Source organism: Schistocerca serialis, chromosome 5 (genome assembly GCF_023864345.2).
Source record: "Schistocerca serialis cubense isolate TAMUIC-IGC-003099 chromosome 5, iqSchSeri2.2, whole genome shotgun sequence".
In the NCBI taxonomy this organism is placed as follows: Eukaryota; Metazoa; Arthropoda; class Insecta; order Orthoptera; family Acrididae; genus Schistocerca; species Schistocerca serialis.
The window spans coordinates 348996759-349024452 of NC_064642.1; the positions used below are offsets into that span (position 1 = coordinate 348996759).

Here is a 27694-nt window from a genome sequence, read left to right on the forward strand (position 1 = left end):
TGACTAACAATAACGTATACCTTTCATGAATCACTTACCTCACAAAAATCTTCGTTACTCGAACTGCTGCAATACAGCGAGCGCCAATACTGCCAGATAAATAAAAGTTTCTAACTACTGAAGGCACTAGGCATAGTTAGCAAAGGAAAGATTTTGGTGGAGAACAAACAACGTATTTACCTTAATAGTGTTCAAACCTCATAATATGTATATCAGTTCATGACATCCAGTCTTACAAATTTCCTTTTTTTGATGGACACACGTCCATATCGTCCGCTCTCTAAACGCTGCTATCTCTCTCCCCAAATCCACCACTGCTGGCGGCTCACCTCCAGCAGCGCAACCCTACGTCCTGTTCACATCCAACTGCCCAACACTACAATAGCAAATATTCCAACAATGCCAACCAGCCACAGACTGCACACAGCACAGTCAGTGATTTTCATACAGAGCGCTACGTGGCGTTACCAACATAAAAACCTAAACAGCCTACTTACATCATTAAGTTTCGTTACAAACGCTAATGACTTTGCTGTCGTGCGCCCTCAAAACCATGTCATTGTCATCATCATCATACGCATTGCTTTGACTCTGCGAGAAATTAGTGAATTAAAAATAGAATGAGAAAAAAAACTGGTCCATTATTTCCCGAAAGTGAATTGAACGCACGTGACACGAAACAGTGTGTTTTAGGTGTAATTTTTTAAAATAAGTTGCCAGGTTACGGTGAGTAACGCATAAGTAATACTGTGAGTTTTCAAATGTGACTTGCAGCATGTTTCATAAGTAATTACTAGTCTGCGGTATGTTGTGAATTGTCTGTTATTTCGGCTATCTGTGCAGTGCCGGATCAGCAGTAACCCGCCTAATATGGACTTCGCTGTATATCCAAAATTGTTAGAGGGAACGTTCCTTACCCTTATTTATCGAGCTGAACTTGATTAGTTTCAGACGCAACACAGCCTCTGCCTCCAGTGTCAGTGCTCTGGCCTTCACCGGCGACCTTAGCAGTAACCGACTGCCTTACACACACCCTGCACTTCTGAGCACGTCATGCGTTATTCCTGGCATTGGCAGAGTGACAGTAAAATATGCGTGTGCGGGTGCGAAACTTCTTTCCTCGTGTGTCATCTGGTTGTCGCCCTTTTTTGCTATACATGTATACTGACAGACGAAAACGTGCGTCTGGAAATAGCATGTGTCCCCTCTAGTGTACACACAGCGACCTACATTTACGTACGATACTATTCGCGTGAGTTATTTCAAAATGGTTCAAATGGCTTTGAGCACTATGGGACTTAACTGTTGACGTCATCAGTCCCGTAGAACTTAGAACTACTTGAACCTATAGTCACAAACATCCATGCCCGAGGCAGGATTCCAACCTGCGACCGTAGCGGTCGCGCGGTTCCAGACTGAAGCGCCTAGAACCGCTCGGCCACACCGGCCGGCTGAGTTATTTCATTCGTGTATCTTGTCTTCATGGTTCAAATGGTTCAAATGGCTCTGAGCACTATGGGACTTAACATCTGAGGTCATCGGTCCCCTAGAACTTAGAACTACTTAAACCTAACTAACCTAAGGACATCACACACAGTCAGTGTGGCTGACACTACTATACGGATGCGGTGGGGACCCAGGTTCACTTCTCGACCGAATCGGAGAATTTATCCGCCTGAGGAATGCGTGTTGTGCTGTCCTCATCATCATTTCATCACCATCGATGCACAAGTCACTGAAGCGCAGTCAAGTAAATAGACTACAACTAGGCGGCTAACAACCTCAGATGGGGTATGGGCTCTCCTGGCCAAAAATGCCATACGGTGATTTCAATTTTTCAAAGCAGAATTTTAACTGGCAGTATGACTGCATACTCCAAAACCTAAGTTTTTAACAGCAATAATTAGAAACTCACGGGTCTTTTTCGGAGGGTATCCATTTTACTGATTTTTTTGTCGTGCTACAAAGAAACATCTGATGGAACATCATGTATCTGCTATAATAGACAGTGTCAGAACGCTTCAGTAACTCTGTCACAGTATATCTAATTCTCTTTGGTCGTATAATGTAATAAGGAGCTCAGTTACAGGATAGAAAGATTAAGAAGTGGAACGATCATAGTAGAAACAAAACCGATGTATGGGAAATTTAATCTACACTGCATCCGTTAACATCTGTACCAGTGCAGTAAAGAATGGACACGATTTTAAAAGGTGCCGGAACACACGGTATCCGCAGATTTTCTCCACAGACCAGATGCCGTACATATGCAGCAGGAAGTTACATCCATAAACTGAAAATCATTGTAAAGTGCCGTAGGAAAGCGGGAAGAATAACTCTGTGCGCGCTGGGAGCGATGCGTAATGGGTTCCAGCGTATTCCGAGATTCCTCACTCAATAGTAGTTCTTGAAACTTATAAAGTGGGCTTTCGTGGGGTACTTAACGTTTATCTTGAAATGTCTACCAGTTCAGGATTTTCAGTATTTCCGTGGGTCAAACAAACCGGTGACCGTTTTTTTTTGCCGTCCTTCGTTTACGTTCAGTATCCCGTGTTAGTCACATTTGCAATGGATCCCGCCACTTAAAACATATTCTAATATGGGACGGGCAGGTGATTTTTAAGCAGTCTCCTTTGTAGGCTGACTGCATTTTCCCAGTTCCTTGCCAATAAAGTGAAGTTGCCACCTGCTTTACTTATGTCTGAATTTAAGTGGTTTTTCCATTTGATACACCCGCAAGTCGTTGTACGCAGGTATTTACATGACTTGACTGATTCCAATAGTGACATATTGATATTTAAATCAAAGGACCCTAAGGTTCTGCATTTTATGAAACGCAAAATTTTATATTTCTGATCATCCAAAGTAAGTTACCAATCTGTGGTGCATTTTCATGTCTACCATGATTTGACTGGATATTTTGCTGTTCTTCAGGGTTCCATTCCGCAGTCGATGAAAAAGGAACCATTGTAGATCACGTTTTTGTTCGTCTCTCTGCCCGTCTGTTAAGAACCCTTTTCCTCAGGAACTGTTAGTGGTATCAAGTTGAAATTTATGTGAAGTACTTAGGGATATGGACCCTTGGCGGGGGAAAAAAAGAAAAGCTTCTAAGTCAATGTAGTCAAAAGATACGGCTAATAATGCCACATATTTTAGTACACTCAAATTCGCTCAAAAAACTACAGTCTCTATACATGCCGGGCTTGGTGGTCTAGCGGTAAAGCACGTGCCTGGCAAAAGGGAGGTCGCGTCACCGAATCTCTGTGGGCACACGGATATTTCGTGTACGTTTTAACCTGGCCTCCACCCATCAACGACGTGAGGAGTTGTCAGAAGAGACACGTAGTTCGGATTCTACGTTGAACCGTACATGTTTCGGTGGTTGGATGACTGGGGTAGGATAAGGACACCCAAGTCACCGAAGTGACGTTCAATTTGAAAGGCTTGCACCAGGCCATAGAGCCACACGAATTTATTATTACTCTCATCTACACACCTAATTAAGTTCGTATGGAGCGCTCAGAGTGCGAGTCCTGTTCGAACGTGTTCGTTTTTTTAATTATTATTTTCTTAGCAGTACTTCATTTATAATGATTACATCACCTGCAGAATGTCTGAGGTCACTATTAATATTGTCTTACCGTCATTAACACACAACATGAAGACAAATGGCCTCAAATCACTTCTCTAGAATACGCCGTATCGATGACATCCAAGATAACTGCTTGCGTCATGCCTGCCAGGAAATCCCCAGTCCAGTCAAAAATTTCGTTTGATATTTCGTATTGTCGTACTTTCGTATTAGTGAAGTACTGTCCGCCTGCGCAGCGTAGAGGTAGCGTTACCGCCTACCACGCAGGGGGCCCGTGTTCAATTACCGGCAGGGGACTGGGTGTTGTGTGTCCTTCATCATCATTCTCATCGACTCGCAAGTCGCCGATGTGGCGTCACCTAAAAAGGACTTGCAATACGGCGGCCGAACTCCCCCGAATGGGGCCTCCCGGCCAACAATGCCATACAATCATTTCATTTCAGTGTAGTACTGAGCCAACTGCTTTTCAGATGTCAAGAAATACTGCATCCATGCGAGTGCCTCGGTCGATGGCTTTCAGGAAGTCAGCGAGAAAGCGCGAGTTTGCTTTTTCATGTCAGATATTTTCTAAATCTACGTTGGTTTGCATGAAGAAGGAAAGTTTTGTTGTAGAGGCCTTATTACGTATGAGGTGAGAACATGTTACAATATTCTACATCTACATCCACATACATACTTTGTAAACCACGTAAAGTGCATGACGGAGGGTAATAATTACCATTATATCAACTTTTTGACCCATTCCATACGTATAGTAAGCGAAGGAAAAACTAATGTACGGCACTGTATGTGCCTCAGTGTATCTTTACCTTATTTTCTCCGTCCCTACGCATGACATGCGATGTCGGCAGGTTTATGGTCGTACAGTTTTATAAATTTATCCAACAGGATTTCGCGAGATCTCCATCGTCTGGATTGCAGGGATTCTCATTTAAGTTACGCTAGCATTTCTGTTACACTTTAGTGTGGTCTTTGCCGAATTTTCTCGATACCATTAGTGCGTTTCTGAATTCTTTAAATGTCTGTTGTCACGTCTACTTCATAAGTAAAACAATACTCTGTAATACGGAAACAGCACTCTGTAACTGATCCAATTTGCCTCTTATTTGCTATTTTCGTTACAGATGCACAGCATTTTCCTAGAATCCTTTCAACAATCCTATTGTAGGTCTTCCTTTCGCCTTCTCTGATACTGATATCGCCAATGGCCAAGCCGCAGTAGTAAACCCGCTTCCCCGTCAAATCACTGATGTTAAGCGCTGTCGGGCTGGGCTAGCATTTAGATGGGTGACCACTCGGTCAGCCGAGCGTTGTTGGCAAGCTGGGTGCACTTAGCCCTTGTGAGATAAATTGAGGAGCTACTTGATTGAGAACTAGCGGCTCCGATCTCGTAAACTGACTTATGGCCGGGAGAGCGGTGTGCTGACCACATGCCCCTCAATATCCGTATCCAGTAACGACTGTGGGCTGAGGATGAAACGGTGGCCCGTCGGTACTGTAGGGCCTTCATAGCCTATTCGGGTGAAATTTAGTTTGTAGTTTTAGTTAGTACTAATATGGCGCGACTGTCACGTTTCGCGCGCGGGGTTAGCCGATCGGTCTAGGCGCTGCAGTCATGGACCGTGCGGCTGATCCCGGCGGAGGTTCGAGTCCTCCCTCGGGCATGGGTGTGTGTGTTTGTCCTTTGGATAATTTAGGTTAAGTAGTGTGTAAGCTTAGGGACTGGTGACCTTAGCAGTTAAGTCATATAAGATTTCACACAAATTTGTCACGTTTCGCATCGCTTCTCAGTATTATCCCGAAATGCTTAATCAATGTGATATTCTCAAGATATTTACTACTAATCTTGTAATCGGATACTACCGAATTCTTTCATTTCGTTGCGGGCATTATCTTCCATTTATGCACATTTAAAGAGAGCTGCTATTCGTTACATATTCGTTACACCAAGAGGGAAGATCGTCCAAGATTTTTTTCTGCATTTTCGTTCGATCGTGCTATGACGATTGTCCAACAGATGGATGTGAGTGAAGCTAGACGGTAACTTTGCGAGTCGCATGTGCTACCCTTCTTACTACTGGCGAACACTGGCAGAGGGTCAGACAGGGGCGGCTATCCGTGTGAAAGTTGGCCACGTGCAGCGGGCGAGGAAGCGCGCCGTGTCGGCGTGTTTTTGCCGTTTCCCGGAGGGACGCCGGCAAGAAGCGGCGGGCGTGTCCCGGCTGCGCCACACACGTGCGTCGCACATGTCCGCCCGGAATGCCAACTGCGGCGGAGCTTTGTCTTCAGTCGCCGCCAGCCGCGCCGGCTTTCCCCGCTCTCTGCCTTCCTCTTCGCGACTGTCCAAGACCTAACGTCCGCTTTAATTCTGAGAGTTTTCTTAAAAGTATTGGGCGAAATGGGATCTGTTGCCACATGAACAGCATGACAGAATTCTAACAAATTAATACTCCAGTATTTCGATGCTAGTGATATACACTATTTGATAAAAACTATCCGGCCATTTATTGGTAGATACTACGATGGCCTGTGTGCGCCCTTCTCCTTAATGACAACTAAAACTCCACTGTGGTCACTTTCAGCTAGTTGTCTGAATATCTGTGGAGTCCAAATTAGAGAAAGGTAGTGATGGACGCTGGAGTCTAGAGCGAAGTCGATGTTGTAACTCATCCCAAAGGTGTTCCATTAGGTTCAGGTCAGAACTCTGGCCAGATCGTCGCCAAACTGTTCCTCTACAACAGTCGTTCCCAACCTTTCTTAGACCATTACTCCTGATTTCAATCAGACATTAGATGGTACTCCTCTCCCCTCTCCCCCTGACATCTGCTCCCCCCCCCCCCCCACACACACACATTATCACCGTCTTTAGCACCTAACTAAAGTGTAGAACGAAAGACTTTTCTTAGAATTCTTTTATTTTCAAAGCGATGAGAGCTGAAGGATACTTAATTTGTGTGTGTTTGTTTATATGTGTGTATAAGAATGAATGACGAAGGAATTCGTGGAGCATCGCAAGTGCTACGCACAACTCCTGCTCAGAAAAGAAAGCTAACTATCCACAGTGAGGGCACACACTTTTTACAAAACGTGTTTCCCCTGCATTGCTCCTCTCCATTGTGGCAGTTGGTTTACCTGCACAGTGCAATGTTATTTAAAATCAGTCAAATTCAGATGTGTGCACTATACTTACTGCTCGTAAATCACTTCAGTGTTGCACTCCTCACCTCTGAACTAGCAGAAATTGGACGACTTCAGACTGCTAATGCTTTATGTCTAGCCACTATAATAATAGTAAAACTGTGTGCAGTGCTGTGGTAGGCCTTATATAGTTACTAATGTTTCGTGCTGTCCATTAATTCATTTATCTGTTTCGAAGCGAGTAAAAATGTTTCAAATGGATCCAAGCGCTATGAGACTTAACATCTGAGGTCATCAGTTCCCTAGACGTAGAACTACTTAAACCTAACTAACCTAAGGACATCACTCACAGCCATGCCCGACGCAGGATTAGAACCTGCGACCGTAGCAGCAGCGCGGTTTCGGACTGAAGCGCCTAGAACCGCTCGGTCACAGCAGTCGACTTCGAAGCGAGTAATAAATCAATTTCTGGACTACTGTAGATACTATCTATAATTTGGAGAAGAAATTTTCTTGAGATATGCAGCATTTGATACGTAAATATCTCACTTTAATCACCAGCGATGTACGGGACAAAACACAACCTGTGTGTACTGTGTGGACTATGTGAGGAACCTGCAGGCTCTACCACATCAGTGCTACTAATTAAGAAAAATTAATTATTGATAATTTATATAATCAAAATTAGAGTCTTACGAAATTGTGGTAATAGTAATGATCTTTTGAAAATAACTTAGTTTCGTAACTGAAACAGGATCGAATCGTTTAGTTTTTACCCCTCAAAAATTTCACTTAACCCCTCAGGGGTAATTACCTCCCCAGGTCGGGAACCACTGCTCTATTGCACGTAGTACACAATGCTGTGAGATGTATTGATGTCCTCACATTTAGCGTTTTCTTAAGCACAATAAGAGCGCCACACTCTAGCCGCGAAAAACGCACCCATATCACCATCTCCTTCGTATATCATTGTTGACACTACAGGCAACGCTCTCCAGGCATTTCAAACACTTGTTTCCAGTCATTTACTGTCCAGTGCTGTCCTCTTTGCATCACGGCACGCTTCGTTTAGAACTGACTCACAAATGTGTGTTGTACCTCATTCGTTGAAACTCCCTACGCACACAGTGGTAGATGGTCTGCTGGTAGCTGTTCGAATTCTCGAGTGGTTCCTTCCGCTATTTTCATGCGATTTTGTACACCCTCCCTTCGCAGTGCTCGACGCTCACTGTCCGACAGTACATCAGGTCTGCCTCGTTTTGCTTTTGCTGTGGTTGTTCCTTCGCGTTTCCACTTCACAATCACATGAAGATCAGTATACTTGGGCAGCTTTAGAAGAGATGAGCTGTCGCCGATGGATTTGTTACGCAGGCGACTATTCCATGTTGGAAGTCACTGAGCGTTCCTGACCGACCATTTCTGCTGTAACTGCTTCTCTATTAACACAATACACCCAGCCTCCTTTTTATATGGGTGAATCCGCCTTTCGCGACATCTGGCGTGAATTCCGCATTACATAGGGGTGTCGCAACACTTCTGATAAGACAACTTTTATTTAATAAAATTTCGTCGTTATGCGAGCTTGTTTTCAGTTGCTGTGAGTACGAGATGCCTATTGCGTCTGTCAAATGTCACTGGAATTTATAGCTGGATTTCGCAGCACAGCATACTCACAAGGGAAACCCCTCAGATTTAGTGATAAGATGGCCCAGTGAATACACCGTCAGACACTGAACAATGATCAAGCACGAAGACAGGAAGAAGATGTACTGAACTGTGAAAAACAAGCAAAACAGAAACAGTGAACGCCCCAAGAACAAGAAGTGCAATAAAGAGCACCCTGAAACAGCACTAGCGTCGTGGGTAAGTGGTTATAGTGTTGGACTGCCATGCGGGCAAGCCATGTTGAAAACTCCTTCTTACCATTAATTTTTCTTTTCACAACGTTATGAACTGTCCATCCAGTCATTGAAATATTTGTTCACTTTGTGTGGTCATGGTAGTTGTCATACTACACATTGATTTTAGAATATGAGTCATGTGGTAAAGAATACGTTACCGTCGCAAATAAATGTGATGAATGGTGGGAGCAGGCGAGATACCACATAGACGTCTCAAAGAAATGAAAACAACAAATAAATGGCTGGTAACTATGTTACAACAAAGGAATTCAAGAATCAAGACCTCCAAAACGGAACGCAACTCCAAAAGCGTTAAAAACATATGTTTTGACAGAGCACAGAGAAACTGTGAAACTGTTGCGCTCATTTGTTGCAGCTTATGTGACGAACTAATACGTTTTCACCATTTCCTTGGGAGTGATCACATTCACATTCATACGAACATCTATATCGGGCAAGGAACATATCTCACTCACTTTTACGAGGCGTACAAATTAGACGAGTCGCGTCGGTAAGAGATTCCTATCATAGGGTACACCGTCTGTCAGTAATGCCTTGTGTGAAATACCAGACATGTTTTCCGGTGGACGATTCGGTTGACTTGTAGCCTTGTCATCCATCGTTTGCGGCTCCCACTCGAAAGTCACTTCCTTTCAGCTGCTAATAGAGTAGCTGTGCAGAATCAACTGTCATTATAGGTCCCTACCTTAGAACTTGCTGTTGCAAACGGACGTTACACCACGATACGGACACAAATTTACATAAAGCGAACAGCGAAAACAAAAGAAAGAGAAAAACACGGCTCGCCTACTTGGTAGTCCACCACAGTAACCACTCAACTACGACGCCAGTTCTCTGCTCCGTAGCTCTATACTGCACTTCTCGTTCTTGGACCGTTCATTGATTCTATTTTGATTTTCCTTTTTTTTTTTTACAGTTCAATACACCTTCTTCCTGTTTTCAAGCTTGATCTGTGTTCAGTTTTCGACGGGCTGTTCTCACGAATGGATGCACAACAACAGCTAAAATTCTGGCGGAGGTTACCGGCAGAGCGTCACGTCGAAAGGCCAGGAACAAATTACTGGAAGGTGAGTTGAGAGCTCTAGTTCTCATGCATTGTTTACCGCTAACACCATATCGTAGACAACAGAGACTTGTATGGTTTATAGCGAGAGTCAACTAGGAAATTGAGTGGTATTCTGTGCTGTTTAGCGATGTGAGTCTTGCTTCTGTTCTCGGCGGTCACACCGACGCCAACGTGTCCGTATCCGACCTGGTCACGGGAAGCAGCAATTCCTAGACTGTGCAGCTCCAAGAATCACGGTGTTAGGATGAACGGTGTGTAACAGAAGAACACAACTGACTTGGTATCTATTGAAGGGATGGAGGCTGGGGGGGTGGGGTGTGAGGGGGGAGGGGTAGGTGCTTTCAGTATCAATATCACTCGTGTACCATTGATGACTACAAGACACAAAGCTTTACGCCTCTCCTGGGCTCGTCAACATCGAAATTGGACTGTTGATGACTGGAAATATGTTGTCTGGTCGGACGAGTATCGTTTCAAATCGTATCGAGCGGATGGACATGTACAGGTGTGGAGATAACCTCATGAATGCCCTGCGTGTCAGCAGGGTACTGTTCAAGCTGGTGGAGGGTCTGTACTGATGTGGTGCGTGTGCAATTGTAGTGATATGGACCCCTTGATATGTGTAGATACGATTCTGACGGGTGACACGTACGTGAGCATCCTGTCTGATCACCTGCATCCATTCATTTCCATTGCGCATTCCGACGGACTTGGGGAATTTCAGCATGACAATGCGACACCCCATACGTTCAGAATTGCTACAGAGTGGCTTCAGGAACACCCTTCTGATTTAAAACACTTCCTCTGGCCACCAAACTATCCAGACGTGAACATTACTGAGCATATCTGAGATGTCTTGCAACGTGCTGTTCAGGACAGATCTCTACCCCTTCATACTCTTAACGGATTTATGGACAGCCTTCGTGTCAGTTCCCTCCAACACTGCTTCAGACATTAATCTGGTCCATACCATGTCGTGTTGCGGCATTTCTGCGTGCTTGCGGGGCCCTTCACGATATTAAGCAGGTGCACCAGTTTCATTGAGTCTTCGGATAAAGTCTAGTGTCCGATCCACCCGTCGGCTTTGACCAATGACGTCAAACGTAAGGCAAAGATGCTGCAATGGAAAATCTATGAATGGAACGTTCATACTCGTAAAGAACCGAATGTAGCATGCCATAAAATAATACATTTAACGCGATTATTATTTACGCGGGAATTACATGTAAACGAGTTGAAGATGACTGAAATAAATAAGAACACGAGAGCAATTACGAGTGCTTATATTATATTATATTTTCCACGTGTATTACAAAAACGATGTAAATAATGAACCATCGAATAGCCGGAATCGATAACTAGAAGCAAGCTATTTAGGAGGTCATTTCTAGTTACCGATTCCAATATTACTGTTTGGTGCGCAAAAATCTTATATCAGAAACGTGCTTAAAAACAGTCGTGTTAGTGAACTACAGAATACGACTAGACTTTCCAAAAATGAAAATGTTTACACACATTACTGCACACTCAAAGAAATAAAACGCAAAAATGACCAAACCTTGGAACAGATAACTATACTACACGGAAGTCACACCAGCTACAGTAGCTCCAAAATAACACTTAGTAAAACCGATACGCCAGGAATGACAGTAAAATTAAGAGAAGTATAGCAAAAACATCGAAAAGGAAAACATAAAAGTGGCTACATAAAAAGAAACTTACCGCATATGAACTTCCAAAGAAGTGAAAGATCGAGGCTGACAAGAACAAAATAAGGACATCACAAGAAATAATAATGTTAGGAGGTCAAACTGTAACGAAATAAGTTAAATCCAGAATAACTAATGAAAAACTTAATAAGAAACACAAACTGACAGGCACGAAAGAGATACCCGCCCTCAACCAGACGCAAAATTTTAAAATAATAAAAAAAAATTAAACCACGAGTCAATCACATAAACTCTCCGGCAAAGACACAGAAATACCCCTTGGTCCACCATTATAACCAGAAAATATTAAAACGACAGAAAAACCTCCGCCCAGAGAAACCAAAAAAGTAGCAATCGCACAATACAGTAACATAAAAAACGCAACGTTAAACAAGAAAAAAAGTATCAAACCCACCAACAGCTAACTAACAAAACGAGGCTTGTACATTCTGCTGACTATTTTCATAAATGCAAGAAATAGACAATAACCTTTAGGAATGCGCTTCCTCCAACAGTATTCATCTAAATGGCCTTGGAACACTGAAATCCTTCTCTTCCCCCCCCCCCCCCCCCCCCCCGACAACAGATTTTACAACTCCCCAACACACCCCTCGATAGTATTAGTACATGCCCCGTCTTGTAATCTTTAAACTGAATATTGTGATTCACGAGCAAATGATGATAACCCTTTTCACCCAACGCCTTGTACGAAGCAAACCCATCCGACATGACTACGGAACCTTCTTCCACATATTCTTCTATTAAAGATGTCAAGACTTTCTTTGTGCGATTTGGTGCAGCCCTAAATACATCAGCACAATCCCCTCCAGAAATTACTACTCCAAAAACCCAAAGCCCAATAACCTGATGCCCCCTTTCGTACTTTCTCTTTCCAAAATGTGACTGATCTACTTCAACTATAACCCCTGGCTCCCCCAACGACCCCTATACTTTATAAATTCCCCACAGACTTCTCTACAAAACGAGAACCAGTCAGCTACAGTGCCACACGAAACCCCTGCTTCTTGCATGACAGATTTGCAAGATTATTCATAGCAAAAATAGTAGGTTAGTATGACAATCACTTCTAAACTCAGCCTCGATTTTTCGAACCACGTCCCCCTGCGTATGGATCTCCATATGTTTTTTTTTTTTCTGCAACTCCACATGTATTCGTCGGAAGTTCGTGATAATGGAATTTTCGTCAAAACCATATAATTTCCACACACACTGCGCTTACAAAATTCTGCAATGACACCCAATGATTGCAAAAATTTTATAGTTGATTTATGGTAAGTCATTTTCTGAAGGAGAATTTTCGCAGTAAATACAACTGACTCACCCATAACGAACAGCAAGACCTTATGAATCACGACTACTTTCATTAACAAAAGATGCCGAAAACAAATTACGGTATGAAAACAAAACAATCTTATTGAATTTTTAATATACGCGCGTAACGTAATAACTAATCGTTTAACGTTTATTGACACCAATCTGCAGCACAAACAAAATAACATCACACATTACGTTTTTGGTCAAAGCCGACGGGTGGAATCGGACACTAGATTGACCCAGCTCTTCAGTGTATATGTTAACAGGGCAGAATAAATTGCTTGCTAACAATGGTACCGTCGCTCAGCAACGGTTCTCGGAGCAGGAATTTATTAAGGATATTGTTTGTGTGGAGACGCAGTAGCTGAATACGTTGGAACAGAGGCACGCCGTCGCGGTTCGTCTTGCTTGAGGGGCCATCCTCGGCGGATGTGCGGATCTAATTCCGCCTACTGGCGCGCGGTCTCGTTTATCACCACTAAAGCGTGCCACGACCCTGTATGCACAGCGACAAGGTATGGCAGTTGCCTAGTTGGCTTCCAGCTAAGTTTGTCTGCCTGCTTGCACAAATCGAGTGCGATTCTGTATATGCACGTCTTGTGTTTATGAAGAAACAAATTGTTCCTTGTAACTGCTTTGCACTAGAGTTCCAGACAGGGAAAAGGACAATTTTTCTTTCCAGACGAGAAACTTCTCTTCCTCCAATATATATACCAAAATAATGTCTACTTCTCGTACAATTATTTCTGTACGTATTAGGATTTCTATTAGAAAATAGAATTGTGCAGTTTTCGGTAATTTGGAAGAATCTTTGGGAATCGATGTCAGAGCCCCACTGCGAACGATATAGATCGAACGCGCGAAATGACGGAGGAGACGACGAATGACGAACGCGACTCTCGCAGCGGCAAGTTTGTGTGTCGTGTCAGTGACACTAATAGCAATAGAATTTTACGTTTCATCGCTGTATGTTTGCAAATAGTATTACGATTTTATGTTTTACCGCTGTTTGTCTTCAATACGTTCGTCTTTTGTCGTCTCTTTCATCAAGTCGAGCGTTCGATATATATACTCACAGTGAGGTCCTGACATGGATTCACAATAAGCCTTCGAAATTACTCAGTTTTCTTATGTTGCTGTTGTAATTTGATGCAGATGTCCACGCTAGTCTATCCAGCTGTCCAGTTGAAGCCACTTCATCTCTGCCTGACTATTGCGACCCACGTCAATTTGAAGCTGCTTACTGTATACAAGCTTTGGTCTTTCTCTACAATTCTAACCAGCTCCCCCCCCCCCTCTCCCCCCGCCCCATACACACACACACATCCCTTCATTACCAAACCGCTGACTGCTTGAAGCCACAGGAAGTGTCCTGTCAACTAACTGTTCTTTTAGTCAAATTATGCCCCAGATTTTTATTTTCCGCTGTCCAATTCAGTACCTTGTCATTACCCATCTAAGGTCAGCATTCTTCTGTAGCACTATATGTCAAAAGTTCCTTTACTGTTCTTGTCTGAACTGTTTATCGCCCACGTTTCATTTTCGTACAATACTATACTCCAGACAAATACCTGCAGAAAAGGCTCCCTAACGCTTAACTTTATGTGTGATGTTAGCAAATTTCTCCTTTTCAGAAACGCTTTTTTTGCTATTATGATTCTGCATATTATATGCTATCTGCTTCGTATATCGTCAATTATTTTGTTTCCGAAATAGCAAAGCTCATCTGCTTCTTTTGATGTCTCATTTTGTGGAATTTTCTTACTTGTTAAACAATTGCACCCCCTCGTGTTCTAGGAAGCTCGATACACAAGCACTGTTTTATGAAATAGCCTTCTTCCCACAAATTTGTTGATAGTAGATACGGCAGTCTAGGCGAGCTAACATATACGCTGTTATTCACATAGTTTTTTCTATGTAAAGAGCATAACGAGAACTGGTAGCGAAGTATCATTGCTGCCTCCACTTTTTCCTTGCTCTGCGATAATCTTTTCGCCATTGCATTCTACCGTATTGCCGTTCTCAGTAACTTGAAAAGTAGTCGTCCTGTAACTCTCGGTTAGGGATGCTCGAAGTTACTTTTACGACTGAAGATTTCTATGCGACGAGAATGACATGCAATGTTCTGTTCCCTGGAAACTCTTCAGTCCAATTACATAGGTGGACTGATATTCTGTACGCTCTTATTTTCTTCACTATGCGACACTGCGGAATTTTATCGATCGCCTTCCGGAAATCACGGAAGACGGCATCGACCTCGGCGCCGTTGTCTACTGCTTTCTGCGTCTCGTGGACGTAAAGAGCGACATCGACTTCACACAGTCGTTGTTTTCGGAATCCATGCTGAGTCCAACAGAAAGAGATTTTCGGTCTCCATTAATGTCATAACACGGAAGCATAAAACATATTCCGAAGTTCTACGACAGAGCTAAGCCACAGATATAGGCCTAGTAACTCATCCCAATAACAGGAGGAGACTTGTATTCGAGAACAATTTTGCTGGTGCATCATCCCTCTCAATCTTGATCATCCGTAAGTCGGTATGAGTTACAGTGACCACTACAGGAACCAAATATATAAATCGGAGTTAAATCAAGTGTTGCTGATACATTGTAATTTCTACTGCAAATGGTCTATTACGTCGGTTCGTTTGCCAGATGTGCTGGTAATCAAGAGCCAAACCATTGTTGGCAAGCCGATAAGTTTGGTGACTGTGGACCGTGTGTTTGTTTTAAACGTGGTGCAACAAATAATTTTGCATCACGTGGAGTAGTATAAACCGGGCTTAGTCTAGTAAATTTAGATTGCAAAGGTTCGTCTTTTATGAAGCGCGCAAATTTGCATGTAATGGCGCCTGGTTGGCGCACAGATACACACATCACTAAACTGATCTCCTTCCAGCTTCAATTACACTGTAAAAGATAAGTCTTGTTACCACTAAGGATATGTTGTTGTTGTTATGGTCTTCAGTCCTGAGACTGGTTTGATGCAGCTCTCCATGCTACTCTATCCTGTGCAAGCTTCTTCATCTCCCAGTACCTACTGCAACCTACATCCTTCTGAATCTGCTTAGTGTATTCATCTCTTGGTCTCCCCCTATGATTTTTACCCTCCACGCTGCCCTCAAATACTAAATTGGTGATCCCTTGATGCCTCAGAACATGTCCTACCAACCGATCCCTTCTTCTGGTCAAGTTGTGCCACAAACTTCTCTTCTCCCCAATCCTATTCAATACTTCCTCATTAGTTATGTGATCTACCCATCTAATCTTCAGCATTCTTCTTTAGCACCACTAAGGATAAGGATTAGCAAATTGCTTTGAATGCGAAACATAGACAAAGGTGTAGATTACAATTATTATTATTCACCTCCTTAAAATGTAGTGCACGGGTGCTTACATGCTAAGCAGCTGCGAGCAAGAAGGCCAACGAAAAAGAAGTGAAGACAAAAGCTAGGAGGCGAATCGTGCCTCACTTGGTCACAAAAGAATGTCGTAATTCTCATCAGCTATTGCCGTGCAAAAATACAGCAGTACCTGTGTTTGACGTTGAAACAATTACTTACAGCCTGAAGAACCTGACGTTCCGTGTGTGTGTTCGACGAACCTTTTTAAAAAAGGAGTAACCCGCTCTTTTGTCCACTCACTTGGAACGCTTTCTCACTGCGGCAATCTACGGTACTTTTTTTGTAGGGAGCACATTGTGCTCATGAGGGAGCGATCTAGATGGTTGTACAACAATAAACTGGTAGCCAAGATCGCAGGAATTCCTGTGTCCTAAGATCCGATGATGGCGTCTTTAGTTTCACCGAAACCGGTAATCATGGAATAAAAAGAATTCCTGCGATCTTGGCTACCAGTTTATTGTTGTACAATCTACGGTACATTGCTGCTAGAAGAGAGCAAGTTCTTTATGCAGAATCGTACTGAAATGACATCAGTGCAGTGGCCTTTTCTCTCTTGATCGGTTTCAGTTGCTTTTTTATTCCGTGATCACATATTTCGATATACACTTATCTATCACTTTCACGTTCGTGCGATGATTTAAAGAAGGGCTGACAGTACGATCTTCCTCAGTGAAACAGTTTTGGAAAAAGTAGTTTAGTATTTCGGTCTTCTCTCTGTCATACTGCGTTTCGGTGGCACTATGGATAGTAACCAAAGCGGTCCTACTATGAAAATAAATGGCACCAAAATAAATGGCACCATCGACCATCGCTCCTGGTTGTCGGGTTGTATGGTGAGCGACAGTCACGTTCGTATCTCACTGCTGTCCGGGCGTCTCCACTGGCCATCGGGGCTCACTTCGAAGCGGGGTTCATCAGTGAAGAGATCTGTACTCCATTCAATGATATTCTAGGCCGAAGACATGTCTGCAGACACTGTAGGGCACCGGACTGACTGTCACCCTGCACGGCCCCCCGACAACGAGGAGTGGTGGTCTGGGGTGCCATTTATTTTCATGGCAGGACCCCTCTGGTTGTCATCTGCGCCACTCTTACAGCACAGCGATACGTCGGCGATACTCTACGCCCCGTTTTGTTGCCCTGCATGGCAAGCCATCTTCGGCTTGCATTTCAGCAAAATGATACCCGCCCGCACACGGTGAGTCTTTCTACTGCTTGTCTTCGTGCCTGCCTAACCCTACCTTTGGCCAGCAAGTTCGCTGGATCTCTCCCAAATTGAGAACACTTGGAATATTACGAGCAGATACCTGGAACCATCTCGGGATTTTAACGATCTAACGCGCCAATTGGACAGAATTTGGCATGATGTACCTCAGCAGGACATCCATCAACTCTGACAATCAGTGCCAAGCCGAATAAATGCTTGCATAAGAACCAGAGGTGGACCAACTCGTTATTGACTTTTCCAATTTGTGAAGCTATTTCCCTTGAAATCATCCAGTTTTTCTGAAATTGAAATCATTTGGATTTTCATTGCGATAATTCCTTCGTGGTGCTTTCTTTTTTTAATTTGAGCGGTTACTCTTTTGGAGAAATCGTCGAATAACATTTATCTGATAACCGTCGCCGGCCGCTGTGGCCGAGCGGTTCTAGGCACTTCAGTCAGGAACCGCGCTGCTGCTACGGTCGCAGATTCTAATCCTGCCTCGGGCATGGATGTGTGATGTCCTTAGGTTAGTTAGGTTTAAGTAGTTCTAAGTCTAGGGAACTGATGAACTCAGATGTTAAGTCCCATAGTGTTTAGAGCCATTTGAACCATTTGATGACCGTCTTCTATTCGTTTTTTTAACTATCCGTACAGGCACAGTAGACAGGAGTATTCATTGAGCCATGGGCAATAAACTGGAGGGGGAGAAACGAGTGGCGGAATTGCCGCAGATAGTTCTAGCAACGGCTGCAGTGCATGCTGTGGCCAGCACTTTGGACGGATAAAGAAGCATTGTTATTGGCGTTATGACAGAAGACCAACGATACCGTAATACAACCGATGCGAAACATAAAATAAGGAAAAGATGCCGTTTACTTTTCAAAGGAATCACACCAGTTGTTATCTTCTGCGCTTTAGCGGAGACACGGAAAATCTACATTTGAGTTACTGTACTTACCTCCCGAATGTGAATCCGGTCTCTGAACTACTGCGTCACACCCTCAGTTTGGTACCCTACTCTTTGTGAAGGTTTCCATTAGGGAAAGATCTGCGCTGACCACGGTAAAAACATCAAGAGGGTTGGACTCAGTGGTGGGTCTTCCACCTCGTTGCCTCTGAACTGGCAGGATTTGTTATCGAGGTTGCCTCCCTTAAGCTTCCAGAACCCTCTCTGGCCTGAAATGTGGTACACACTCGACCCGGCTCTTCTGTGAAGCCCTCTTCGACTTGGGTGGGCCTGCTGGTAGCTGCACGATGTGGCTTTCGACTTTTCGGGACACTGAAACAATCTCCGACAAGGCGCCGTCTTGTCGGAGGACATTCATTGCTAGAGGCTTGCGTGGATGCAGATGTCCGTGGCTTTTGCGCGGTAATAACTACGTTGCGGATAAAAGCCCGTGCCGATGCAGTCATTTGTCGCAATATCTGCGGTTAGCCGGAGCAATTTTACCGCGTATAGTAGAACGAAATTGTGTATTTGGACTGCATACGGTCGACTGTAGTAATTGTTATTGTAACATGCACTGTTATTACCCATGCAGTGCTATTATTTAGCTGGAATACACAATTTATAGAAGAGAACACATGCGTTGATGATAACTGCAAGAGCTAAAGGTGGCAACATGCTCTTATTCCTGTTTTACGCACAGTTACGCGTAAATAATATCTCTGACATATTACCAACAACCTTGTGTATGAATCCTTCCTACTACTTTTGTGCCGGCCAGAGTGGCCGTGCAGTTCTAGGCGCTACAGTCTGGAACCGCGTGACCGCTACTGTCGCAGGTTCGAATCCTGCCTCGGGCATGGATGTGTGTGATGTCTTTAGGTTAGTTAGGTTTAAGTAGTTCTAAGTTCTAGGGGACTGATGACCACAGCAGTTAAGTCCCATAGTGCTCAGAGCCATTTGAACCATTTGAACTTCTTTTGTATTAACAGCTGTTGTTGATCCAACTATTGAAAGTTGCCACACAGCGACTTGAGACCTACTCCAAGACGTCCCATAGTTTGGAAACATCACTCCATGTCCTGACTCCAGTTCATATCCGACGTACGACGTAAATAATGTATAGAATAAAATCAGCCAGGCTTTCAAAACTTCTGGAAGGAGATTGCAAGATGAATGTTAACCATAGTAAAACAAGAGTAATTGAATGTAGTCGAATTAAATCAGGTGATGGTGGTAAAATTAAATTAGGAATTAGACGTTAAAAGTAGTCGATGAGTTTCGCTATTTTTGCAGCAAAATGACTGACGATGGCCAAGGTAGAGCGTATGTCAAATGCAGACTAGCAGTAGCAAAAAATGCGTATCTCAAAATGTGAAATTTGTTAACATTGAATATACATTCAAGTGTTTGTGTGGAATGTGACCTTCCATGTAAATAAAAAGTGGAGGATAAGCAGTTCAGACGAAAAAAGAATAGGAGCTTTCGGAATTTGCTGTTGCAGAAGAATCCTGAAAATTATATGGGTAGATCGAACAAGTCATGAGAAGGTACTGGATAGAACTGAGCAATAAAGAAGTTTGACTAAAAGAAGGGAACGGTTGATAGGAACATCATGATGCATCAAGGCCTCGTGAGTTTGGTAATGCAAGGAAATGTGCCGATAAACACTGTAGAAGGAGACCAAAGTTTGAATACAGTGTGCAAGTTCAAATGGATATACCGGTTGAAAGCGGTAGTTATGCAGATATGTAGAGGCTTGCGCAGGCAAGAGAAGCGTGGAGATGTGCATCAAAACCGTCGTGGGGATGAAGACAACAATAACAACAACAACAACAACATATTCTCGAGGACTCATTGAAATGCTTAATATTCTGAGAAGAGTAGTACGTTAAAGTGCTTTAATGTTATGGTGATTTAACATACATTTGATAAATGAAGTACTCTACCATTATTTGAAGATTGGAAATGGGAAACGTTCTAAATGCCTTTTTTTTCTTCAAAAACGCATTTTCAGTGTTTTTGTGTTCTCATACTCTGTTGCATGTTTCTTTTTCCAAGTGTCAAATCATGGAGGAACTGTTTCAAACATTCGTTGCTGGAAGCTGAATGGTTTTATGGCAAGCAGTGCTTCACTCGGGAGTTTTAAATGTCATTCCAGTGCGAACAACTGACTTCTTTGACTTTCAAGATGCTGCTGAAACATTTTTGTAAATGTAGCCATGAGGGTTCTCCAAATTTAGTGCGATCCAAGCTTCTCATACTCATCCATCTCAAATTGCTGTTAAAAGTTCTTACACTGAAACATAAGAATGGGAAAATGCCAATGAATTCAAAATAGGATTGATCATGGCACATATGGGTGATGTCGTACTTCATCTGAAAGACGGGCATGTTTATCAGTAGCAAAAGGAAAGACCTGTTGACGATGATGCTGTTTATTCGTTCACAGCACAGGCAGTCGTATAGTAGATTATGCAACACCTTATTTCAAGAATGACGTTGTGTAGAAAGAGATGTCAGTACTGAGAGATTTTTTCATAAATTTAATTTTGTTATTCTCTTATAAAAAAAATGAGAAATTGTTCTACTAGTTAAAATATTTTTGCTAGTTTCGTTCTTGTACTATTACAAATAAAGTGTAGTGCCTTTCTAGTAATGACACTTGAAAAAGAAACCTTGTAAAGTTCTCACTAATTCTTTTATTTTTTAATTTGTCTCATTTTCTGCAGTGATGAGGTGTGAAGCATAATTATGTGGTATCAGAATACTTCCTCAGTTTTTTGTATAAAGATGCGTAATGTACAAAAATAGATACATCGTTTTTTGATTCTACTGACAAATGTGAGATTTAGCACTTACAGTGTTTTTCACTTCTACTCTTCATTTGACAGTATGAAAGTTGTGATGATGAGAACTTGTAACACTATTTCACATGACTTCCCAATGTTGTGGAAATAATGCACAGAAAAATTCAGAAAATCAGTTTTAGCACTTACATCAGAAAAAGGTAGCTTGCGGTACGTATCAGGACTATCACAGGTTATTTTTTATGAAAACGTGGTCACGATGGACCTCTAATTTCTCTGTCAGTGGAACGTAAATAATGAGACCCGAATCAGGAGGCGAGAATTCAGACCAGATGCAAGCCTAGCGTTAGAGCTCCAGCGTACCAAACGGATTAAGTTGGTTTACAAAATTTTCGTATCCACAAGTGCGGGTAAAACACTTGAGAATATCGACGGCATTGCGCGCGCAGACCTCTACATATTGCAGCATTAGCGCAAAAGATGAGTTGCTTTATGCCTGTTGGACAAATTGCTCCTTATTTGGAACGTTGTACAGGATGGAGCGCGGTAAACTGCTTTTTTAGAATTCACGTTGTGGCGCCACTGTTGGTCGAGTAGAGGGGAGAGTGAGCGTGGTTTATAGTGACCGAAGGAAGACTCGTATTCATTGTTGTTCAGTTGCGACAATGCAGTGGACACATGAGAAGTGATAATTTTGTGTTGAAGTGTATTTCTCGAATTCCCACTCGATCATTACAGTGCAGCGTGCTTTTCGTTTGCGGTTTGCGGTACCACCACGCGGCCATGTTCCTGGACGGCAATCAATTTAAAATTGGATAAATGCATTGAGAACAACAGGGGATGTGTCATCTGTACGCAGAGAACCTGAGAGAAGCGTTACAACACCACAACGTATCGAACGAGATAGAGCAGCAGTACTGCAATCTCCGAAACGCTCAGCTCGGAAACACGCATTTGCTATTGGCATCTCAAGACGTTCTCTTCGCCGGATTCTTCATAATGAACTGAATTTTCACCCGTGTAAAATTTGCGTGGTTCATAAATTGCCAGTACGGGATTGTGTAACACGAAGAGCTTGTGAAGACATGCTTGCAACCATACTCCGCGACACGAATGTGTTCTTTTTTGATGAGGCACATTTTCACCTCAGTTCGGGTGTAAACAAACAGAATATGCGGTATGTTGTATGTGGTATGTTGTATGTTAACCGGGGACCTAGAAACGGCGGAGAGGCTCCGTCCCCGCCGCAGCCGCAGTGGTCCACAACCCCACGACGACTACCGCAGTCCACTTCACCCCTCCGCCGCCCCACACCGAATTCAGAGTTATTGTGCGGTTCGGCCCCCAGTAGACATCCCCCCCCCCCCCCCCCCCCCAATAAGGAAAGTCTCACGCCAGACGAGTGTAAACCCTATGTTTGTGTGGTAGAGTAATGGTGGTGTACGCGTACGTGGACAACTTGTGTGCGCAGCAATCGCCGACGTAGTGTAGCTGAGGCGAAATAAGGGGAACCAGTCCGTATTCGCCGAGGCAGATGGAAAACCGCCTAAAAACCATCCACAGACTGGCCGGCTCACCGGACCTCGACGCAAGTTCGCCGGGCGGATTCGCATCGGGGACCAAGCGCTCCTTCCCGCTCCGGAAAGCCATGTGTTAAACAGCTCGGCTAACCGGGCGGGCAAATATGCGGTACTGGAGCGACGGGAACCCCAGGCACACTCACCAGCGACACCTGCACTCAGACCACGTCACTATGTGGTGCGCCATATCACGAGTAGCCATCATTGGCCCTTACTTTTTTCAGGAAAACCGTCGTGCTGTAACTGTGAATTCTGGTCGTTACTTAACTATGCTTGAAGAGTTTTTCCAACCTGATTTCGAGGCAATGCAATTACGGGATACCTGGTTTAAACAAGACGGTGCCACTGCACACACAGCGGGCATTACCATGAATTTTTTGAGGCAAACGTTTCCTGGAAGGCTTACCTCTCGGATGTGGGATCTCAACTGGCCGGAACGATCACCCCATGCAATTTTTTTCTTTGGGGTGTTGCAACCGTCCCAGCACCCTGGAGGCTGAGATTGCACGAATACCAGGAGACATGCTTGAAAGAGTGCCTGAGAATTTCAGAAAACGACTGCGGCAGCTTGTGGATTGTGGAGGTAGACATTTGCCAGATATACTGTTTAAACCATGTAATTAAAAACTTCAGTTATTGCCCAACATGAGAAAGATAAGAATGTAAGTTTCTAGCGTTCATTATTTTTTTTTTATTTCATTCCCAAATCAGCAATTTACCCCGCTGCACCTTATATGTGAATCCATGATGATTTTATGTGATTTTACATTGTAAGGGAGGGTCCACTATTTCCTGACACGGGACTGTACCTCACGGTGATGTGGTCGGCACAGTAGCCGAGCTTTTTTTCCCCTGGACGGCTCAGTGGGAATTAGACAGCCGCTATCGACGTGTCCCGGGGAGGACGCAGAAGGCAGCGGGAGCTGGTGTCGCCGGACAGGTCGTTATCGGCTGCATAGCCTGGGAGCAACGGCGTGAAGACATCGCAGCGGCGGCGGCGGCGTCGGCAGCAGGACGACCTAACTGTCTGGGTTTTTGTGCGTGCCTAAGCGGTGGCACGCATTCCCTGGTAATTTGTCCTCATCCCGCGCTGTCTGGGGCAAGGACCCGCCAGTCGCCGGAGGGCGTTCCCCCAGCCCCGTAAAAGCGCCGCTGAACGTCAGGGAACCGGCAGAAAGTCCGGGAAAAGTGATTCACGAACGGACAGGTCGACTGTAAGAGCCGTACGGTATTTCCAAGCCGCTACCACGCCGTAGCGGAGAAGTAAGCTGAAGGATGTCGTTTGCAGGGATGAACATAAATACTTGTCTTTCATTTAAAGCGCATTAGGAACAACGAAAGGAAACCGAAGCACAAGATAAAATGTTTTTTTTTTTTTTTTTTTCAGAATACCCATTGTGGATGAAGAACTGCGACTGTGATTTAAATTGTCAATTTATCTGGTAATAAATATGCAACCAGTCGCTTTTTAAATTTTTTTGGTATGGTTTTTTCAACCATAAACATCTTTTCGAGACACTGCAGGCTCATCATCATATGGAGGTGTTACAATAACATTATGCTGCGGTCCGAGTAGGGAGATGCAGTGCCGATGCTGCTGGCGGAAATGACGGAAATTTAGTAATCGGAGGCGAAAGTTTGCGGAACCGAAAGTTTCTTGTGTTCTAGGTACTTACAATGCACCGCGTTGCGGTTTCTTTTGGCTTTCTATGCTGACTTGCCGTTGTACATTGGAATGACTTTTCTGTGAGAGACTTCTTATGAAACTTGTCGGCTTGGATGGATTTGGTTAGTTTTAACTTTTTGTTCCTCTAGGTGTTCACTGTCCGTTATACCTGGCGAGGTAGTGGTAAATAAAAACTACAAAGAGCGACCGATTGGATATTTATTACCAGAAAAATCGCCGATTTAAATCAGAGTCGCTGTTCGTCGTTCACAATGGATACACTGGTTCAAATGGCTCTGAGCACTGTGGGACTTAACTGCTGTGGTCATCAGTCCCCTAGAACTTAGAACTACTTAGACCTAACTAACCTAAGAACATCACACACATCCATGCCCGAGGTAGGATTCGAACCGGCGACCATAGCGGTCGCGCGGTTCCAGACTGTAGCGCCTAGAACCGCTCGGCCACTCCGGCCGGCAATGGATACACTGAAATTACCACTACCTCGCCAAGTAAAACGAACGATGAACAACTACAGGAACAAAAAGTTTGTTGTTGTTGTTGTTGTGGTCTTCAGTCCAGAGACTGGTTTGGTGCAGCTCTCCATGCTGCTCTATCCTGTACAAGTTTCTTCATCTCCCAGTACCTACTGCAACCCACATCCTTCTGAATCTCTTAAGTGTATTCATCTCTTGGCTCCCTCTACGATTTTTACCCTCCGTGCTGCCCTCCAATACTAAATTGGTGATCCCTTTATGCGTCAGAATATGTCCTACCGACCGATCCCTTCTTCTAATCAAGTTGTGCCACAAATTTCTCTTCTCCCCAATTCTATTGAACACCTCCTCATTAGTCATGTGATCTACCCATCTAACCTTCAGTATCCTTCTGTAGCACCACATTTCGAAAGCTTCTATTCTCCTTTCGTCTAAACTATTTATCGTCCACGTTTCACTTCCATACATGGCTAACTCCATACAAATACTTTCATATCTCTTCTTCAGAAATGCTTTCCTTGCCATTGCCAGTCTACATTTTATATCCTCTTTACGTCGACCATTACCCCTATATGATTTTGTCTTTATAACCCTTTATTCACCTGACCAGAATTCTTGTTCCTCCTGCCACTGAACTTCACTAATTCCCACTGTATATAACTTCAACCTATCCATTTCCCTTATTAAATTTTCTAACCTACCTGCCCTATTAAGGGATCTCACATTCCACGCTCCGACCCGTAGAACGCCAGTTTTCTTTCTCCAGATAACAACGGCCTCCTGAGTAGTCCCCGCCCAGAGATCCGAATGGGGGACTATTTTACCTCCGGAATATTTTACCCAAGAGGACACCTTCGTCATTTAATCATACAGTAAAGCAGCATGCCCTCGAGAAAAATTACGGCTGTAGTTTCCCCTTGTTGTCAGCCGTTTGCAGTGCCAGCACAGCAAGGCCGTTTTGGTTAGTGTTACAAGGCCAGATCAGTCAATCATCCAGACTGTTGCCCCTGCAACTACTGAAAAGACTGCTGCCTCTCTTAAACTAACCAAATCCATCCAATCCATTAAGTTTAATAAGACGTGTCTTCCATTACCGTGAGCTTCGCCATTCGGAAGAATCATGTCAGTGTATTCTGCAAACGGGAACTCAACCATGTTGCTCTAACGTTCACAGACAACTGAATGAAGCTCGGACCAGGTCAGAGAAGTAACAGTGACATCAAATTACGTCAGCCCATCCGACATAACCACTCCCTACCACGACTACCCTGTTGCATACCTACATAGCAAACATGTTTTAAAATGGCACAAGCACGAAAACGGTACGTTTCTGGATATGGGTTCCTATTCAAACTATTATGTACGAACCCCCCTCTACAAGTCCTAGAACTTTATAACGGAAATTTCCGCTCATATTTAAACATTCGTCATTCCTCGCAATGAGTAGAAAAATTACAATTGCGCAGGGTTCTGTAGCCAGAGTCGGTTTTACATGAAAGTTTTCTGGGTATGATATTGCGGTATATTGCAAAAACTATTGCTAATGAAACCACTGTCACAATGGCCTTCTTATGGGTGTACTGGTATATATACCGTGTCACATAGTAAATAACTATCACTGACGAAAGCAACGTTTTGGCCTCATTTACAGTGACCTGCCTATGGATCAAGTGGTGTACACACCATATCATATTGTAAATAACTATCACAGATGAAACCAAAGTTTCGACAAGGGGTACAATAATCTTCTTTTGCGTTTACTGGTGTATACACTGCGTCATATTGCTAATAACTACCACTGATCAAACCAACGTTTCGGCCACGGTTTCAGTGCCTTTCTTCTCGATCCACTGGTGTAAGTCCTTTACGCCAATAGACACCAATGGCCAGGAAGAAGGCCACTGTAACCGTAGCCGAAACATTGGTTTCATCAGCGATAGTTATTTGCAGTATGATGCGGCACTATACTAATTAACAAATTACCCATGCATAAATGTCTGCCACCTGAGAGTCTTGAAACCCAGTGAGGACACAACTCGAACCGAGATGTTTCAGTTATCATCTGTTTAAAAACACCACGAGAAATTTGCGAGTTGAGATATTGTGAAACGCCGGTTTTCACAATTTTTCCGTCAGAGTATCGTGTGAAACCTAGCTCGCCCTGATACTGGCGCCCAGAGTGATCGTGTATTGCTTCACTTCAAGGCGACATTCGATAAATTCTCGCTCTTCCATCTAATGAATAAAATATGTGCGCACGGAATATCAGACCAGCTGTTTGATTGGTTTCAAGACTTTTTAGCAAACAGAACAGAGACGTCTTAACAAGTTACTTAGGCGTACCCAAAGGCGTATTATAGGACAGTTTCTTTGGTTATATATCGTATGATAACGCTGGAAGTCCCATGAGGCTTTCCGTGGATAATTCGATTGTATACAGAGAATTATACCAATGTGTGGTGTCTGTTCTTTAGCACATGTCAGAAGGAACAGATACCACGAGGATTCCGCTGCTGTGACACATATTATGTAAATTTAAAGTAAGTTTAGGGGGGGGGGGGGGGGGAGAAAGGAAAGGAAAAGAAAAGAATTCATGACGCCATCGGAACTTACTGCGGAGTCAACGATTAACATACAGCTATGTTAGAATTCAGCCATCTATTTACGAACGGCCGAAAATAAAGGAAAAGACACTTTATAGCTCTTCACCGACACTGGATGGCTTTTCGTTCGTGATAAATGGTCCTCGATAAAGTATTCTATGACGACACGATAAACATTCCCGTCTATTAACTTGAGCGAGATGCACACGAAGCTACT

At 43.6% G+C, this 27694-nt stretch overlaps 1 protein-coding gene across 1 annotated transcript in view; it reads left to right on the plus strand.

The window, feature by feature from the left end:
- LOC126481697 (laminin subunit gamma-1) overlaps nt 1-27694 on the plus strand; it is a 1171409-nt gene that overhangs the window by 26892 nt on the left and 1116823 nt on the right. The gene's annotated exons all lie outside the window — the stretch shown is intronic.